This window comes from Pan paniscus, chromosome 4 (assembly GCF_029289425.2).
Source record: "Pan paniscus chromosome 4, NHGRI_mPanPan1-v2.0_pri, whole genome shotgun sequence".
Lineage (NCBI taxonomy): Eukaryota > Metazoa > Chordata > Mammalia > Primates > Hominidae > Pan > Pan paniscus.
In genome coordinates this window covers 113,798,787-113,819,990 of record NC_073253.2, presented here as the reverse complement: position 1 = coordinate 113,819,990, position 21,204 = coordinate 113,798,787, and the positions used below count along the sequence as shown (strand labels likewise).

Below are 21,204 nucleotides of genomic sequence, written 5' to 3'. Positions count from 1 at the left end.
GTGGCCTGGATGCCCTGCAGTATCTATCTTGCAGCCTGAGGCCATTACTGGGCAGCACGTTGCCATTTTCTCCAGCATTATTTCTTTTAAATATTTCTCACTGAAAATGAGCCACTTTGAGATGATTACACCATAGTCATCTGTGGGAGCCATAAGCAATTTTGTCAGTGTGTGTCTAATTTCGGTCTCCCGTTCTTTGTCCTATGTAAGGCACATCTACAGGGCCCATCTTTCTCCGGTATTTGGATACAATTCTTTAACCAGTGATTTTACTTTTTCCTCTGCTCACTCCCAGCTAAAAATCATCATTTACTTAGATCCCATGGTATGAAACATGTTTCACAAGTGTGAACCTAAGCTTGGTACTTTAACTGAGCACACATCTCACAGAAATCCCTGAGTGGCCTCCCAGGAGACTGAAATCTAAGGGCAACAGGATCAAGCCCTCACAATGAAATGGGACGCAGGCTTGCCCATCTTTCTCTGTGGCTAAGTAATGAGGCTTGTTATTTACAGTGCCCTCTTTACTTGCTGACTCTGTTAGCGTTTTTCTTTTCAATTTGGATCTCGGCCCACATGGTGCCCCTCTCACGAGGCACGTGCCATTTTGATTTTAAAGTAATAGGAAGAATGCTCCAGCGCTGCTTGTTGGTGATACAACTCTCAAACTGTCCACAGATTGCCAAGTAAGTGAAATGTTTTGACAGAGAGAAATATGTGTTGTCAACATTGCTTTACCCATGGTTGAGAAGAAAAATTGAAACGACTTCGGCAGGGTTCAGACGTTGATGACTGGAATGATCTCCTTGAAACAAATGACTACAGACCATTTTGTTTTCCTTTACGCCTCATTCTTCTCTAATGAAATGCCCAATTACAAGCATAGCTTATGTGCTTAAAAGAAAAAGCTTAGAAAGGATTCTTGGATGGAGCAGTGCCCGCAGTAATCCTTCACCACAGGAGAAAATCATAGTATCTTTGTAAGGAAACAATATCATGTTGTGACTTCCAGTGGCCTGCATGGCAGTTTTAGAGGAGACCCAAAATGAATGTAACCTTTTTAAGATAGAAAGGTTGTGTGTGTATTTCTGTGTGTGCCTCTGTGTGTGTGTGTGTGTGTGTGTTTGTGAGTGACAGACAGACAGAGAGAAACATGATTTATTTGTGATATGTCAAATGGCAGATACTGGTTGGAAATAGAAAAGAAAAAAGAGTTCCCAGTAGAGTGATACATTTAGGACAACTTGTGAATTTGTCTCTGGGATTAAGCGGAGTATGGAACTATGCAGCTGTGTGTTGTTCCTAGCAAAATGAGGTTCCCTCTGTTTCTCTGGCAGGCAAGTTCCTATCGAAAGCTTATTGGGAGTGGGAACTCAGACAGCTTGCAGAGCCCTGCTGACCATTATCTTCACGTTCAGGTCTGCGTTGTGGGAGCTACTCTCTATTTTCTTGCTTAGTGAACACTCTTGACAAAAGAAAATGTTGACAGCTTTGCCTTTCTTGAGAATCACTAAGGAAACATTTCATCTTGTCAGTCTCCTTTCATGTGCTGTGCAGGAGAAGAGAAAGGGAATATTGCTTTGGATCATAACCTTGACTTTCAACATGCATTTAACAATTAATATTTTCTTGAGCACCTACTATGTGCTAGAGTATTTGCTAGTCATTACCAGTCAGACAAAGATGAATGGAGCTAAGTCCCTATTCTTAGAGAGCTTAGCACATTCTCATTTTAAAATCAGTTGCCTCATTAGAAGGGCTATAAAAGGGATACAGATAAAGTAATAAGGGAATTTGTATCATTTGGACTTCCTCACATGACTCACTCCATGGCTTCTGGAACTAGGCAGATCTGAGTTTGAACATTATTACCCATGACATTGGCTGGCACAGTGTATTTTAAGCTATGTCTCCATTTCTGTCAGTTTTTAAATGAGGATAGTGACACCTACCTTGCAGGGCTGTTGGGATGAGTAAATGAGATACTGTGTTTACAGTGTAAAGCAGTGCTTGGCACAGGTGAGTCCACCCGGAATGGCAGCTTCCTTCCTACCTCCTTTATGCCACGCTGCATCCCCTGTCAGTCATACAGATGCCTCTCACAAACCTGCCTGCACCTTACAAGTGAACCACAAGCATTAAGATGGCTTCTTGAGGCTGGGTGTGGTGGCTCCCTCCTGTAATCCTAGCACTTTGGGAGACCAAGGTGGGTGGATCACTCGAGCCTAGGAGTTCAAGAATAGCCTGGGCAATATGGCAAAATCTCAGCTCAACCAAAAAAAAAAAAAAAAAAAAAATTAGCCAGGCGTATTGGTGTGTACCTGTAGTCCCAGGTACTCGAGGCTGAGGCAGCAGGATTGCTTGAGCCTGGGAGGCGGAGGTTGCAGTGAGCCGAGATGACAACACTGCTCTCCAGCCTGGGTAAAAAAATAAAAAATAAAAATAAAAATAAAAATAAAAATAAATGGCTTCTTCAACTGTGTTGTGGCTCTGGCATGTAAAGAAATCTAACACATGGTAGTGACCATATAATAGTGAGGATGTTTTTTAAAACTAATTTTCCAAAATTTACATGCAAATGATTCTTGGCTTCTTTAAAGAATGATAATACATGAGAGGCGTTAGTCAGAGGCTGCCCACCAATATTCCGGCCTTTCTCCTGCCAAAAACCTGGCACGGTTCTACTCCTCCAACACTTTGGAAGTTGGATATGCCATGTGACTTTATTTAACTAATGGAATGTGAGCAGAAGTGACTTGTGTCACTCCCAGGAGAAAGCTTTAAAAGATCCACTTACACTACCACCACCATCATGGAAGCAAATGTTGAGATGGGGCTTGTGTCAGCCTAGACCTGTGCGATATCACAAGGAGTAGAGTCCTTGTGATAATCCATGTGAAAAATACAGCAGGGGTGAGAAATGGATTTTTTTTTTTTTGCATTGTACCACTGAGATTTTGCAGTCTTTTGTTCATGGTCTGCCTAGATTAACATAGGAGATTATACACCTATTTCAACAATTCTGTTTTTGCTTAAAACATTGAAGTGATTCTTCTGGTGGTATTGCTGTCAGGGGCAGCATTTGACAACCACACTCTCAGTGTAAAGCCATACTTGCTTTCTGCCCTATAGTAGTATTGCCAGGCTTGACCCTCTGTTTTATTCATTAGATTTGACTCTGCATCTGGTGAAAAGAATAGATTGGACATCATTGAGCCTATTGGGATGAATACACCCTTCAGAAACAGTGGCAGGCAGAGGCTGGGCAGCGGGGGATATGAAGGCAGTTTACCCAGGGTGCAGGCAATAAGAAGATATATTGTCTATAGAAATGTTTAAAGAAATAGAACTGATTAAGATACAGTATCTTTTGTATTACCATCACAAGTCTATAATTCTAAACAATTTTAGGGAGAAAATACTCCTCCCTTCCCCACTCCTGTTTTCCCCCCTCCTTGCGCAACTACTCAGAAAGCATTTGCAATGAGATTTCAAAACTTGAAAAACAGAACTGTGAATTAGAATGTGTTGTGTTATTATGGCAAGTGTTTTGAAATGGATAGCTTTCACGTGGAATATTTATTTAAAAGAAAAAAGAAAAATTATTCTATTTTAGGGTTGTTCTTGGCACATTAATTTGGACATTGGCTTAGGAATATGTAGCTAGTCATATGAACGTTTATGTAAATCTTTCTGTCTAAATTGTTATATCCATGAGGGCGGGGCTGGGCCTCGTTCATCCTTAGGTGTTCATGGGGTCTGGCCAGTACTGTAGTCCGGTACACATAATTGCCCCCCCATATATATATAGACTCAAACTAGGCTGGCAGTGAAATGATATATTTCTTTTGCTTTTTTTTCAGTTATGTGTATGAGAAGCAGGGCGATATCTCCGGCCCACTTCTTTGACAGGTTCTCTTGTTGTTGATGCTGAGAAACTCCAGGAGCCTGCTATTTGGAGAGAGAAATGTGTTCCAGCTGCTGGTGCTAACAAAGATCTGAGGTTATACACACAGGACCTATCACCCACACCCACCCGATTGGGAGGGGTTGCCTCTCCCTGTGTCCACACATATGCCTTGAGTTGCTCTTCAGTGAATATCACTTTTCCTTTCATGTTTTTTCTACATGCTATTATCTGTATGAAATGAAGACCAAGAAAGGATGGGAAGAAGGGGAAGAAAAATTTTGATTTATCTCAGAAACTGTACTCCGAAGTGAGAGTCCTGGTTGCAGGTAGGATTTTGTTGGTGATCATTAGAGGGATGGGGGCTGAAAGAACAATTTGAATGTTGCCTATTACTCCAGGCTGGGCTGGGAGTGGGAAATATGAAGGCAATTTGCCCAGGGTGCAGGCAATAAGAAGATATATTACTTATAGAAATATGAATGAATATAACACTTGTAAAGATTATATAGTTGGGATTGGCCCACAATAGTTGATAATAACGAGAAGTTCTTGGAGACCAGATCATAGTGAACTCGGCCTTAGGGAAATAATTATCGTCTTGAACTCTGATTGTTTTATGGGTAAGTTATGGTATTGAGAGGTGTGTGAGGGGATGCTTAGGCCAGAAGGAGTCTTTTTACCATTTTGAATGTCCACCTTAATGTTTCCTGGGTGAAGTTCCAAGATTTGAAGGGAGCATGCACAGCCTCTGGCCTGTATGGAGTCCATCCCATCTTCCAAGGGTACTTGTAGGTGGAGATTAGTCTTGGGTAGGCCATCTTGTGAATTGGAGCCAGTGTTCAGTGCTGGACAGATGTCAACTGGAACTTTCAGATATAGCCCAAGTTCTGGGACTATGAGAAGCCAAACAACCCAGGAATTTTCCTTTGTACTATTTTCCAGAAAAGGGTAGAGTCATTTTTGAGCTCCTGGGGTAAGATGGTAGAACGCAGAGAAACTAGAAAGTATCTACATTTCTCTATTGCAAGCTCTGTACATCTAGATTTGACAGTAAGAATTTGGTTGACTGATATGTAAGTGCTTTTGCACTTACAGACGTGACATGAGATTCAAATGAAAGGGACACAAATGTTTGGTTTTGCTTTTACTCCTTGAGAAGAAATCCTGGACTTTACAAGTACCCTTTCTAGAAAGAACAACTGAGTGAGAAACCCTAAACTGATACTGAATAAAGCAAGTATGTCTCACAGAATATCTGATTTAAAAAAAAATTCCTGCTTTAGGAAATGTGTGTGTGTGTGTATATGTATATATATACACACACATATACATATATATACATATATGTATACACACACAATCATACATATATAGATTATCATCTATATATGTATCTATATATATTTCTTGGTTGTCTTATATTAAGCTTTGATAGATAAGTGGACTTAGGGACCATAATTACCACCATTTTCCTTATAGAACGTCTTTGAGTAACTTAGACTCTGATCTCTTTTGTTTTTGTCCATTTGCCATTTGTTATTCAGACAATACAACCCCAAGCATGACCTTGGGCACGTTACTTAACAGTTTTAAGCCTGTCATCTATAAAATGTCAGGGTTGGACCCAGTGACTTCTGAGGTCCCCACTTGCACCAGAAGTCTCTGATTTGGTTGCATGGGGAGACAGCTGTCACAGTTGAAGCCATGTGTGCCTCTCCCACATCATTCCCTTTCTAGAGCTTGCATTTTCCTTAGTGCCTGAGAAATACCATTTTATAGATGCATGCCTTAGAATGCTATTTTCTCTTTTCATTGTAAAGGAAGGTTTTAGACTTGGCAACAAACGTTCTGGATAGAATGGACAATTAAAAACATGATTGAAACATGATTTTTAGGTATCCACGTTATTTCACAAGCTCATTCCTTTCATCTCTACTTTGTCAAGGATTTAGGCAGCTTGTTTCTTTGACTTTCATCACACATCTTTTTTTCTTCCTGTTCAAAATAAGCTCTGTTTCCTTTTTCCTGGCTAGATGAAAGCCTGTGGACTCTGTGCTTCCTGATATCAACCCAACGGTGGTGGTAGAGGGGTTCACATCACTCCAGATAGTCAGTTTCAAAGAATAATAGTTTGGAGACTGTGGGATGAAAAACCAGCTTGAGTTTTCCTCTTCAGATCTCTCCAATACACACTGTCTGTGTATTATTTCAGAACACCCATTCAAAAGTAGACTGTTTCCTTCCCTGACTTGGCACCAAATCAAGAAGTGGCATATAATGTATTGTTGTGTTTATTATGCATCATTTTGCTGCTGACACTGTGGCCATCAAATATTGGAAAATTTACAACCACAGAGGTCCAGCCATCATGCCTGAAGTGAAGGACAAAGTACTCTGTTATTCATCTTCAGCTCTGGCCCTTTATGATCCGACAGTGAGCTATATACTTATCAAAGTCAAAATAACCTTCACTTTAGAAAACATAGTTGTCCTTAATTGCCAGAATAGGAATGCATAAACAGCCTCTCTCTTGATAATGGAATGGAGGCTGAATTGATGTCAGTTTTAAGTATTTTGTAATTTTCCAATTGTGGTGCGCTCAATTAAGTTTTAATTCACAAATTATGCATGTATTATACTGGCAAAGAGAAAAAATATTTGTAGTTTTAAACTATACAATCTGAATATGTTATACACATTTGTGCTGTGTTTTTGTTTTTTTTTTTCCTCTGAGTCAAAGCTATGGCTGGTAGTCCTATTTCTATGCCCTGGTATATAGCAGTTTAGAGCTTGGATGCTGAAACTGGAAAGATGTAAGTTTGAATCCTTGGCTATCCCTGGAACACAGGCAAATGCCTTAGTTTATTCCTCTGTAAAATAGTAATAATCATAATAGTACCTACCTTCTAGACAGGAGTATTAAGAATTAAGTGAGATTGTGTATGTTGAAAGATGCTTAGCTCAGTGCCTGGTACATTATGAAAACTCAAGGAATATTTGCCATGATTGTTATTACTCCTTTCTTTCTATTATTGTTAAAAACAGCAGTCCATAAAAAACATGTATTTCCAAGACCTTCATATCAAAGAGGCAGGAATGAAATGTTACTAGCATTTTATAAATATATACGTATGTTATGGTACTAGGTGGCTTTTGGGAGACATGTAGTTATAAGAGTGAGACAGAGATGACTCAGAAACCAGAAGGCAGCATTGAAAATAGTTCTTACTTGAAAAGGCATTTGTTTAATATGCTTACTCAAGATATATCTTACACAAGATATAAGATATATCTTAGAATTAGTTAAATCTATATAGTGGCTATATGAGCATTTAAAGTTACAGATGTTTATTTGGAAATAAGCAAGTTTTAATATGTGAATAGTAACCCCATGTCTACAAGTTGCAGTGTGGCCAAATGTAAATGGCAGAACAAATTTAGGAAATGAGCTCTAGCTCTATTTTGGGAAAGACAAGGGGAATCTCTGGAATTTGGTCTTTGTTCCTAGGCTAAGACCTGGAGGTGATTTTAATTGACAAGTATCTTCTGAGCAGTAAAATCAGGATGACAGCATTTGCTTTCCTGGGTGGTAAAAAATCCTCTCTAAAAATGGTGGGTGAGTTGCTGGTGAATGAAGAAATGGGCTTGAGAAATGCTGGGAAATAAAATGACTGGCAACTTTAGTTTCAGAGCAATAGGCCTGTGAGTTTTCTTTATTGTTATTTTTGCTGTTCTTTCTGGTGTCATTGTAAAATTAAGTATAGACAAATGAACTGTTAATGGTCTAGAATTTCAGACCAATAGTCTGCCCAGAAACCACAAGACAAGCAATAGGGGACTCTATTTGATATGAAAATTACAGTAGGATTATTTTTATCTCTTCCTTTCCCCTGTTTCTTCTTTACCTCTTTAATAACGACAGGTAAAACTGATACCAAAAAACAAAAGTCTTACCCAAATCCATTGTAAAGTTCTCATTCAGGTGTGTATTACATAAAAATTGCTTAGCTTTCACAAGAACCACCATTCTGAGAAGAAGAACCATGATGCATATTAATAGGTGAAGAGAGCTTCCTTGGGAAGGACCATAAACCTTGGAGGCCATAAACTCTGGAATTGGATTCCAGAATGAAAGAGCTATGAAAGCCCAGAGGGCAGGGTAAGTATGTGTTGGGACAAGTAAATAAAATGTTTTGTCCTGAATTGCAAAGTACAGTCAATTAATTGTCTACTGGGCTCTGCCACCTCCACCCCTGTTTCCTTCTTGTAGCCTACTTGTTGCTTTCTGAGTGTGACCCTGTAATTAATGAAGACTATAAAATTTAATGAAATGGGGTAAAATTTTGGCTGGATAATTTTTCTTTAGTTTCATTATAAATTTTAAAGGGATGTCCTTGGCCAGTGTTTTGAACTGAACAAGAAACTGTCATCAAATTAATGTGTTCACCTTCAGAGGTGCGGCTCTCTCCAGAAGGTCATGCCTTGTGGACATAGCTGTCTTGTGGGGCTGTAGGTGAAGCCCCACTCTGGCTTTTTCTACGTATACCCAAGAAGCCTAGAAGCAGTTGAAAATCAGCAATATGAAAGTCAGCTTTCCAAATGGCCTCCTTCTTTCCTGACATTGCAATCTTAAAATGCCTTTGTCTTTCACAATCTTCATAAGGTCACGAAGGAGTGTTTGTTACCAGATTTATAGCTCTGATATGTTCACATACACACTGGGTCCCCACTAGAGGTTCTGCCAAGCTTTGGGGGCCCCACATAGGCCTCCCACAGTTCAGTCGCCGCACACATGTTTTCTGAGAGAACTCGGAGCTGCTGTCTATGTGCTCATTTTCAGTCTATAAATCCTCCGCACTCCTGTGACTGTTTGCTAGGCCTCCAGCCAGTACTATATTGTATGTGTGAATGCCACATTTCCCGAGAGAGCTGAGCAATCCTGCCTGGTTGGTGTGGACAAACCCCCAGGTGCTGAATGGGGATGGGCTTTAGCTTGTACAATGCTTTCCTTTGACCAGTGTTCCAGGGAAGAGCCCAGGCTCTTTGTGTACAGATGCATTGAACTGTCCCAACAGTGGGTATATGAACGTTCTGCTTTACCTGCAGAAGAGGGTGATGTGTTTAATTTGCTTAGGGTTTAATTAAGCTGCAGACACTTAAAAAAATTCGTTAGAATGACTGGGCTTCCCACGGTTGGCAGTAACACCGTGAAGTCATTTTCTCTAGAAAGTCAAGGCGTTGCTTTAATAAAGAGTTGACAGTTTTGGATGAGTCCTTGGAGACAGAAGAGAGAAAGGCCACATATTAGTTTTAATCACATGACTCATTTTTCCACTGAGATTTTAACAATTAGTAAACTCTTCACATTTAATATTCTGAAAGCAGAACAAGCCAGTAGGGAACTTGGGGTTGAAGGGGAAGAAATAGACCATGCCAATTTGTCCCATCAACAATGTAGGACAGGAAAGTTAGTGAAGTAGAGGTGAGGGGTGCTAATCAAGGGGAAAATGAGGCATCCCTGCTTTGAATTCCTCACTTAGACATAGAGATGGTACCTGTACAAGCTCAGGAGGGCAAAAGGAGGGCGGAAGGGAAAAGGGTCTCCAGGATAGATCCTGGACCTATAAATAGAGCTTATTACTCTTGAGTAAAACAATAGAGCTCCCCTCCTACTTCATTCAACAAGTCCTTATAGATTTCTTGCTCTATGACAGAGATTGTGTCCTGGAGATCCTGGCTGGTCATTTTCAGTCACGTCTGCATCTTTATTAAATGTTTCCATCGGTCCACATGTGCTAGGTGCTCCAAGAGAGTTAACTGGAGCCAGCAGTGGCCTCCTTGAATTTTGCAGAAAAGACGAGATGGATATACTTCTATTTCAGTGTTCAGTGTTTAGAAATGAGCAGTCTTGCATTGTTATGCAAATTCCAAGGTAATAGAATGTTTATAAATTACAATAGCTGCAATTACAGGAAAATTTGTTGGCACTTAGTTATGTTATTGTGTTCACTGAAGATTATAGCTTGTTACTTTCTGTTCTAATATACTTTACCCACTTAAGTCTTGAAATAGAAATGAAATGCTGGTGTATCATTTTGCAAGAAAGATATATATGTTTCTTATATTGCATTAGACAGGTTAATATGTTTTTGCATTTTATAACAGGGAACTTTATTAGCATGATGAAATTAATGCATGCAGGGCAATATCTTCTGAACTAGTTGTTACCAGTAGATAAAGTCTGATGTGGTAATTGCTAACTGAATGTTGGATCAGGGTTATTACTGAAGTAAAATCATTCACTGTGGGATGATCAGAGCTACAATATTGTGAATGACAAAAGAGCCATAGCCACTCTCTGGTTTTAATTAGCTAAAGAGGTGTCCTGGGTGGTTTCGAAAGGCTTGTCTTATCAATATTGTTACTTAGAAATGATTTACAATATTCTTACAGGGTCTGCTAATGTTTCTATCATTAAAGTCTATCATTTCCATTATGAACTCTGTTGTTGAAGGCTTTGCAGGCATGGCTTAAATATTTATTTCAATACCATATGTGTGTTTGTGTGTGTGTGTGTGTGTGTGTGTGTGTTGTGTTTGTGTCTGTGTGTCTGTTTACAACATTTTCTAAGGTCTTGAAATTCCAGGAGTGGCTGTTTATGGATGTACCATTATTGATCTTATTTATTCATATGACAGTGCCCAGCTTCAGTCCCATGAAGAGATATAAGCCTAATTTTTTCAGAGGAAATGACTTCTCTGCTTTATCCATTGATTTTTTAAAAAATGTTTGAAAGTGAGTTTTGATTACCTGAAAATCTGCATGAGCAGATCTGATGTAATATACCTTCTGCCATTTAATTATTTGGTTTGTTCTAACAGTAATGCTTCAAATGTTAATAAAATTTCCAGAAATGTTTATTATCTGAGGTGGTCCTAAGTGAAATGTTCATATTTTCAATTCCTGAATAAATACAAACGGAAACATTTTTGAAGGAAAAAAACGTTCTTTAAGAGGTTACTGCTTACATTACAATGACTACATGCCTGAGAAACGTGTTTGCCAAGTAATATAATCATGTTTCCTGGTCCCTGCATTTACACCATTACATCGTTTCCCAGGTGCGACTGAAGGACTATGGCTATGGTAGCTGCCCAGGAAGACTGGCCATCCGATTCATGCTTGTGCAGTCCTTGGACTTTTAGATCTACCAGGTACCCACAACTCACGAAGGTCTTTTTCTAGGGAAGTGATAAACTTTCACAGAAGTTTTGTTTTGAATCTGAAGGGACCATATGAATTACCTATTCTTATTTATGGCACACAAATGAGAAAAATGAGACCAAAAGAGGTTTAGTGTTTGTCTAGAGACGAGTATCTAGTTATTCAAAAGACCATGAATCAGAATGCAGCCTTGCCTCGCAGTATTTCTTTGTGATAACTGCTTGCCTTGCCTTGTTATTGCATAGATAGGAAGGTTTCTAGTGGTTTTCAGAGCTCTGAAGGCCATTAGAGATTCTTTTGCTCTGTTGCTAGCTTTCCTTGATACTGACATAGTGTTACCATAAAATCTCCTGTTTTTCTTCCTGGTTCTCAGGTAGAATCCTCTCCCAGAAAAGGAATCTTATTGGCAGTATATTGAATTTTAATGTGTATATTTTCATATAATTTTTTTTTCACATTTGGAGAAGCAATAGAACATGACTCATTTATTTTTCTTAAAATAGATACTGTGTTAAAATGATTCTATGAAAAAATCTGAAAGAATACATATGAGGGAATATATACCATATTTAGAACTACAGTGGTGAGCTAATTTCCAGTTAACAGAAGATATGAAACCAAATTTTCATTTTGAAACAAGTTAACTCTAATTACTAAATTCAAAATTTATTTTCATAAAAGATTTAAAACATCTGAGTAAGAAATACTTTTATTCTTTTTAAATATATTTATGCTTCCAAATGTCAGCTATTGCAAAATATGCCTTCCCATTAAATCTCTTATTTACAGTTACTAGAAGTCACACATGTTTCAGACCAGTCACAAGAAAGTTTTTGAAGAAGCGTCACTCAAAGGTTTTTTATCAGTTGTAATAGGGACAGATATAGCATGTGCATGAGTGTAATGCTAGCTTCTGTAAAAACACTTAATGTGCATAGTGGTCCAAAGATTATAGAAATGTATTCCTCATTCAATAAAGTCCAAAATAGATATCCTTGGCTTATGACTAGCCTTCTTCCAAGTAGTGAGTCAGAAAACCTAGTCTTTTTCCATCTTGCAGTTCTGTCATCTTCAATATGTGGCTTCCCATGTCTGTGTGCACACTCTGTGGAAAGAGTGGTTGGAGAAGTCACATTGACTCCTCAACCACATTGGGCCCATTGCCTCACACACATCCCATTGGCAAGAATGTGTCACAGGGTCCCACAGGGACTCAGGAATGTCAGTTTTGGCTGGGCAGCTGCTACTCATTAACAACTCTGTATTTTGGAAGGGGGAGAAACAATTTGGCAGAGTCAGTTTCCTCTGCCGTAATAACTCACCCACAATCGACACTCAAGACACATGATAGTTAAAGACTAGTATTAGAAATGAAGGTTTGGATAACTTCGTTCCGAAAGTGCAGACATCCGTATTCATTCATATGACAGGTTTTGGCAATGGCTAAGAGTGGATTGACTCAGATGGACAGCCTAGGCAGTCTAATTGTGTAGTGTCCATTCAAACTGATCATTTTTAAATATTTGTTTAATAACTACTTAGCATGGGTGATGAAAATTATTTACTTTTAAAAATGTACACTTATTTATGTTCAAAATATGAGCCTTACTATATATAATATCCACAGTAGATAGCCTGATGGAAGACTTATATATGATACATATAAATTTGATGGCATATATTGAAGTATATATATTATATACATACTTACTTTTATATATATCTATAATAAAGTAAATTAAATAATTAATTAACTCAGTCCAAGGTCAAAATTCCACACCTCCATTATTCAGTTATGGAATTTGAGCAGGTTGTGACTGCCAGTTTACTTGACTCTCAGTGGGATGAACTGTCAGCCTTCAGGGATGGTGGCTTTCTGCAGGAAGGTACAATTTACATCACAGAAACCTCAGACATAATGGGCCCAAAGGAGCTGAGAAAAGATTTTCTTGCCACTTAAAGGCACTATCAATTTGAGTGCAAGCATTTTCATTCCAATTTAGTAGTTACTATAAAAAGGATGTTGGAAATCCAAAAATAACTTGTACCATAGTTCCATTTCATCCCAATGACATGTTAACGTCAAGATTGCCCACCAGTTATTCCAGTTTGGAACTTCGTCACTCTTTGCCAAATTATTCCATAGGTTTGCAACTTGACAGGATTCACTAATGGCTTCTGGAGAGGTATATTACTTCTAGTACTTACAGAACTAATCAATGCCTGAAAGAACTATGAATCTGTCTCTACATAGCAAAGTGATGCCTGGAAGATGTTTTGATGTCACAGTTCTCTTGAGGTCATAGGGTGCCTAAAGTTGTATTATGTTGGCTGTTTACATTCCCTAAAGCAATGCTCCTTAACTGTGGTGGTACATTGGAGGACCTTGTATAAAGAACTGATGCCCACCCCTCTTCCTGCCCCAGTGGCTCTGATTATCCTGAGATGAGACCTGGACATTGATAGTTTTGTTTGTTTGTTTGTTTTTTAGTTATCTTCTTTTAAAAAATTCCGCAGGAAATTCAGCAGAGATTGAACATCCCTGACCCACAGTGATGGCTTCTTGTACTATTGTTTAATGGAAGGAGATCCTTTTAGCAGAAATCACTCATGATTTAGCAGTCTAGGAGCCATCATGAGAAAAGAGTTGGAGTGGATGGTTTTGATGCAGATGGTCTCAATACGATGGCTAAGAGTATCTCTCAGATGTTCTGCTCTCACCCCTGGGGACTAACTCTAACATCATAGTTTATGTTCAGCCTGACACCAGGGAACATATGAAAAGCAAATACACTCCAGCACTCCAGCAATGTATATATTACCCAAAAATATGAGATATTAGTTATTTCTCTTTAACCAATATGATTTAACTAATATTGAGTGGCCTCTGCTTATGTTATAAGTGAATGCTTCATCATTTAATCATTCATTGTTTCAAAATATTTATTTATCCTTTTGTGTATCAGGCACCAGAACAGTCCTATAAGCCAACACATCAGTGTCTTTATAACCAAAATTTACTGTGGAAACAGGCAAATCATTTTTGTAGAGTTATTGTTTGTACCTCAACATCTTTGAGACAAATGCTTTAAAGCATATTTTTGGATGGATTTTTTAACAAAGGAAGTCTGCCAGTTTTAACTTTTTGGGACGAAATGTATTTATGAATACTGGCTGTAGTTATTCTAGAGTTTCTTTTATAATTACAAAATTCTGCAGTGGTTCTTAACCCTTTGTACTTATGACACACAACTTCCAAATCAGAAATTTCTGGCTCTATACATGAAGGCAATAAAAGATGAACAATGGATAAAAAATCAGTACAGAATTATTTATAATAGAGAAAATTAATGAAGCAAACATACCCTCAGAAGGGGGTTACTTAAATGGTATGGTACATCCATATGACAGAATACTACAGAATGGATTAAAGCTTTTTAAAAGGAAATGGAAAAATGCTCATAATATATCACTTCAGAAAAAGCTGAATGTAAAACAATAGCAGTAGTATGATGCTTTTTAAAATGCATATATATTCACATTGACTGTTTTTCTCCATCCCTGGGCACTTCAGGGTGGTAGCACAGTAAAGGAAAGCAATAGATTGCCTCAGTTGTCCTGAATGCTTACCCAGGCACAGGGAGTCTGAGTATCTGCTTTTCTCAGACCTGAGTTTCCAATTTCTGGTGATTTCTTCCAAATACAATGCTGGAATATCTTGGGCAAAACAATATGGATGTGTAACTAAAAGATGTACCAGCTGGCAATGACTCAAACCAAAGTGATGATAGGTCACCAGCTATTTTACTTAGAAGTCATTTCCACTTACCACATCATTCCAGGTGGCACCAACCCCAGTGAAATCCCACAATAACTTTTTCCCAGGGGAAACTCACTAGACCATATATACTCCCATTCCTTATTAGTGTTTTTCTCATTTGTGGTTGGTTTTTCTCTTATTTAACATAAGGTGGTGGTTCTCAGAATAGAGCTCCCTGGACCTGTAGCATCAGCATCACTTGTGAATTTTAACATTTAAAAATTTTTACTAGTTAGTAATGAGGTCTTTCTTTCCTTTTGAATTCTCCTAATACTGTTTTCACTCAAAAATGTACAGGATTATGATAGCTAGAATGTACATAGCTCTTAATTTATGTTGGACACTTCTCTAAGTGCCTTCCAAATTTTAACTTATTTAATCTTCATAATCACCATATGAAATAGGAACTACTATTTCCCTATTTTACAGAAAAGGAAAATTGAACACCAGGAAGATGAGTAACTCATCCAAGGTCATACAACTCTAAACATGCTCATAGGAGAAATACTGGAAGCAAATATAAAATATTAGCAGTGATTATATCTGGTTATTTCCAGGTATAGGACCACAGATGGCTTTACATTTTTTTATGTGCTTTTCTATATTTTCCAAAAACAGATACATATTACAGTTGTTGTCAGAAAAACATCCAAAATGTTATTGAAAAGAACTATGACAGACATTTCAGAGAAGACCAGGAGTAAGGGCGTACCAGAACAGAAGAATAAAGAGCTGTAATTGAAAAAACTTCTTCCTCATGACTGGATTCTGGAAACTACTGAGCAACTGAGGAAATGAAGAGCCCCAGGCGTGGGTGCAGGGAGCATCCAAACTGGAAATCCAGGGAGGGCATGACATTGAGCAATCTGATCTTTCTAATGTCTTAACAGGTTTTGCAACTTATTATCTTTGTAGGTAGCTGTGGATAAGGGCATTTTATCACAGTATTTCCAGGAGACATTTGATAGAACAGAGCCCAGCTCTCTGTATCCAGGGTATAAAAAGCTTCGCCATAAAATAATGCCCTGACTCATCTTTAATTAGGTGTGCAGTGTGGGAAAGAAATTAGTGTCTTCCTGTGTATGGGAGGTATGGAGAAACAGCTATAAGTTTTCCAAATAGTCCATTATTAACAATCTGCACTGAATCGATTGGTACCCACAGCTCAGTCAGTGCTTAAACAAGCTGGACGATAGCTGAAGTAATTATGTGGGGTAAATTATTGCCATTGTAAAATGTAATCAATGTTTTATTTCAACAAAAAGAGATCTTTTTCTTGATTTCTCTTTTCACCCCACCTTTCCTCAGCTTTATCTCCTTGCCAGAGGTCTGGAAGAAAGATTTTTTTGTTTTCTCTCCCATATTGGCAAGAGTGCTTCAGCCCCATCTGAACATAGCAAGACAGGACACATCTTGTAAAGGTTTTCCATTTTAATATTCCTTAATGACCAATAATGAATTCTTTATAGTGAATCTGCTGTTCTCATGAAAACAATTTAGATGGTTAAAAAAATCAATCATTAATGAGCAGTAAATGACAGCTCCCCAACAACACAGCTGTATTTTTGTAAAAGTGATTAAACATTGTCTGCATTCATAATTGCATGCTTAATAAAAATGTTGAGCACTGAGTCAAGCATTGTTGCTAATGATGACAGATTACGATGCTACAAATGCTTTGGAGTTATGGGGCTAAATTTTCAAAGGCAGTCCCTGGAACAGAATGCACACAGACCCACTAAGTATTCAATTTGCATGGGCCATTACCAGGTTTGTGCATGGCATTTGGGAGCTTTGCAGTTGAGACTCTTTTGAAAATCTGGCCCATTATGACAGAAAGCATCTGTAATTAACAGTAACTGATCTCCCTCTGCCCAGCCTTGGTAAAAGGTATAAAATGCTCTGTGTGTGGTTTCTTGGAGCCCAACACCCCTTTGATGAAAAGCCCTGAAGCCTGAAAGGAAGGCAAAAGGAGTCCGTAGGGGCTTAATTCAGCCTTACAGGCAGGTGTGTAAATCTTATCAGCAGGTAAGAGAAAGCAGGCAAGTCATACAGAAGAGGACTTGGTGAAGTCTCATCTCTGAGCTCCTTTCACATATTACTTGCCCCTCTCATTTTGGCTATAAATTTGCTTGCTAAACCTTGGAATTCCTGGATTATTATTCATAGGATTCATAGGACTAACTAAAATCTGAGATTGTCCCATGGCCCAGTGTGGATTGTTAACTGTGTTGAGGTATGAATTTCAATCTTTAGGAAGCTATGAGCAGTGTGAGTCACTCAGTGATTGAGCAAGCTCCATCTGCTGCTCAGTTTGTCTGTACTCTGATCAGGTATGAGGCAATTCCATCTATGAAGCTATGCATAGCTATAATTTCTGAGAAAAATTGCATGCTTTTAGAAAATTTATGAATTTCCTCAAATTTTTTCTTGGAAATATCTTGTATCTGTCTGGGATGTTGAGGATCTGTTGTACTGTTTGATGACATTATATCTTGTGCTGTTATTTATTGCATTTTATATAGATATCTTATTTTGGTGATACCTTAGCTTAGAGAACAGGGATCATTTGTATTATGCCTTTGACTTCTTCATAGCATCTCACTCACTGCTGTTTTTTCTGGATCAGCCATCCCTTGTCTGAGCAGAGGATTATAGAGTCTCATAGTCTGCAAATCAGACTGGCATATGGTTAAGAACATGGTTTTAAGATGCCTCGTTTGAAATACCACTCTGTCACCCAGTAGTGACATTCTACATCTCTTAAGAGCCTTGCTTTTTCTCATCAGTAAAATAAGAATAAAATTAGTAGTTACATGTGAGAGTTTTTTTTGTGAGGATTCAGTGAGATAAGTATATGAAACTCTTAGCAGAGTGACTAGGACTTAGTATGTGCTTGATAAAAGTTCGTTGTTCTTGTCTTCGGTTGTTAAGGCCACAGCAGTTAAGTTCTGTAGCTGAAGCCAGAATCTCTTTAGCTGGGCTGAGTCATTCTCCACAGAACTAAGGGGCAATAAGGTGCTGCCTTTAGTCCACATGATCAATGACTGTAGCAGGCAAATGGTAACCTATATATTATGGGCTGAAATGTGTTCCTCTTACACCTAGGAAGTTACATGCATATCATATAGAGGAGAAAGAGAGAACACCAGCTCAGTCAGACAGGTCAACCCAGAGGCATGACATGTGTCACAGTCAGAGGGTCCTACAACCCTAGTCCTACCATCAGAAATCACATACAGAGCTGCTACTGTAGGGCCACATTCAGGACTGGGTTTGACATGTTGATGGGGCAGAACATTTTGGAGCCTATGCTGGCAATAGAGAGTCAAGCATCTGACTTCTTCCAGGGACTTCTGCTCTCTTAGGGGGCCCTTTCTGTTTCCAGCTCAAGCTGCTTGTGCCTCAGTCTATAGGCAGTGGAATCTTTCTTAATTAAATAGCAGAGTCTGCATATAATTTAAACATTGTACAGGCTCTGGTACTGCCCTGCCCCCTCTTCCCCTTAGGGTGTTTGTCCTCTAAAGACTTAGGGCCCTCATCACAGTCCACAGTCAAACAATGTGTGCAGAATGAAGGTGAACGATGAAGGGAGAATGGACTCGTGTTTTTGGTTTAGTTCTTTTCTCTTCTACCCCAGTACCCTTTGGATCCTTTAACGTAAAAAGTATAAGAGAATTAAAACTAAAGGCAGAAATGCAGGTGTTACAAATTTTAAATAATCTCATGAACGTCCAAGACTTTTAAATCATTTAAAAAATGAAGTGGTAGTGGAGGGTGTGTGGCTTCTGGGATTTAATGAAGAATTTGAAATTATAATTTTCATACCTGTCTTTGATTTAATGCCAAATGTCTTCATCTGACAAATGAAAACTATCTGATTATTACCTACTTTCTCTTTCCAGATGAAGAGTAGTAGCTGCTAAATTATTGTCAAATATTTTAGAAATATGAAATGCTGTACAACAATAGTAATTTCCATGGTAATGGGCAAGAACCAGGTCTTTATACCCCATTACCACAAGTGATTAACAAGAAGATTAGAAGATTAGGCAGGATAGTCTGTCTTTGGGGGCCATTGTGGAGACTGGCAAATGCCTAGGTTTGCAAATCTCCTTTTTCTCTGATTGATAATAGAGTAACCTCATGTGTTGTTATATGTGGATATTGCTGCACGAGACAGAACTCATGATTTGCTGCAACCCAATAGTAACTCTGCTCTTTGAGTAGCCCAGGCAATGTCCCTCCTTAGCCCACTGCTCCCACCTCATTTATCCTGCTCCCTGCTACTTCTTGCCTTTTTTTCATATTGTCTCCCAAGCTAAGAATGGGCCCTTTGTTGTTCTTAGTTATGGCAAATTCCACACAGAGAACCCATCTCCAAACAGTTCAATCTTGTGCTACAACCTCTAATGTGGCAACAAAACCTATAAGACTAACCATGGACCTGGGGCCAATTTTTTAAAACTCTGAGGCTCAGCTTCCTGATCTTCAAAAAAAAAAAAAAAATGAATGTGATATTTACTGCTCAGGATTAATATAAGACTAAATAAAATAATGTGAACAATTAAGGGTCAGTAAATTTTCTGAGTCTATGGACTCTCTTTGACTAATGGGACCTTTGATGACACCTTCTTTGTTTGAATTCACATTATATTTACAAGATTTCAATGTGTGACACATACCTCAATGCTTGAACAAGAAGTTTCATGTTATCCTCTTACTGTGTTACATGTATAAAAAGCCCACATCCTGTGTTTCTCAAATTGCCTTCTGGAGAGCAGAGGAGACATTTTAATTGAACATCTACTGGGAATCTAAGTAAGGCATAGAATCAGATTTTTAGACCTAGAAGGGAAAGCAGGGATGTGTTGAATTTTCCAGATGGCCACCACGATAACTCCTATCCTTCGTGCTTTCCTACGATGTCAGGAACCTGATCAGAAAGTGAAGTCAAATTCTTCTCCCTTGAATCTGACTGAACTTGTAAATGCTTTAACCAGTAGAGTGGAGGGGATACTATATGATTTCCAAGGTTATAGAATGCAATGCTCTTTCTGTCCTGTCAAACAGAATCATCACATTTTGGAGTTCTCAGTCCCATGTACAAAGTCCAACTATCTGAGGCCACCATGCTCTGAGGATGTCCAGGCCACCTGGAGAGGCTACCAGATATGTGTATGAAGAAGTCGTCTTGAAAGTGGATCTTCCAGCCCAAGTTATTCTAGCTACAGCTGTTTGAGTCTCCTCGTGCAAGCCCCAGACATCATGGAATGGAGAAGAGCTGAGCCACTGTGTCCTCTCCAAATTCTCAATCCACAAAACTCATGAAAATAATAAAATGATTGTGTCTTTGTGCTACTAAATTTAGGGAAATTTGTTATTCAGCAAAGATAATTAGAACAAGAGACCACAATTTGACTATCATGTTTCAGAAATGACACAGATCCAGAGAGGTTAAATAAATCATTTTATTCAAATGAAGACTTAGTGGTAGAGTTATTCTTAAGTACTGGCTTTAAGATCCATGCGCAATTCACTACTACATCATGTACCTTCTTAGCTCTTGACATCAGCCCTGAATATTTGCATAGTTAAGACTTGACTTTAGGCTTCTGTACTCAAGGGGCACACATTCTAAGAAGTATTATACTCATATAGTAAGCTATGAGGAAATTAATTACATTATAAGCCTAGCAGAGAGGATTCTGCTGCAGACTTTAGGTAGTGAGAGATATTGGAAACTCCCAGAGAAAGGACAGAGATGAAGAAATGGAAATAGAGAAAAAGTGAGAGTTCTGCAGAGATTGAAGCCTTGCAGGGGAGGGAGGGGTAAGCAGCAGAGCATGGGGGTAAAAGTCATGAGACACTGGTGGAAAAAGAAGGGTTGAAGTTGCTTGAACTCTATTCAGGCAAACAACTGTGCGCCGACAAGAAGAAGGCTGATGAGCAGCTTTAGACTGTCTATAGCTAAAGGGGAAGTGAGAGGCAGGCAGCATATGGAGCAGGAAAGAACAGAGGGAGCCAGCATGTGGGGAGAGAGAAAGTTGAGGAGAGAGATGGGGAGCCCAAGCAAAGAAATAGGAAAACAGTTGGTCCTAAGTGTCCAAAGAAATTAGGAAGATTGGAGACACTGGGAGATGATGAGAGAAATAAAATAAAACCACAAAAAAGTTCAAGGAAAACATTTGGAATGCAAATGAAAACAGTAAAGTGTGTGTAGAAGAAACGGAAAAAAATGGAGGTTGAA

At 38.7% G+C, this 21,204-nt stretch overlaps 1 long non-coding RNA gene across 1 annotated transcript; it reads left to right on the top strand.

The window, feature by feature from the left end:
• The first annotated feature begins 3,682 nt into the window (after positions 1-3,682).
• Positions 3,683-20,431, top strand: LOC117980169 (uncharacterized). The gene is made up of 3 exons (XR_004671341.3): positions 3,683-4,236; positions 11,032-11,124; positions 20,028-20,431. It is a non-coding gene; the product is annotated as an uncharacterized LOC117980169 (long non-coding RNA).
• Positions 20,432-21,204: the final 773 nt, after the last annotated feature.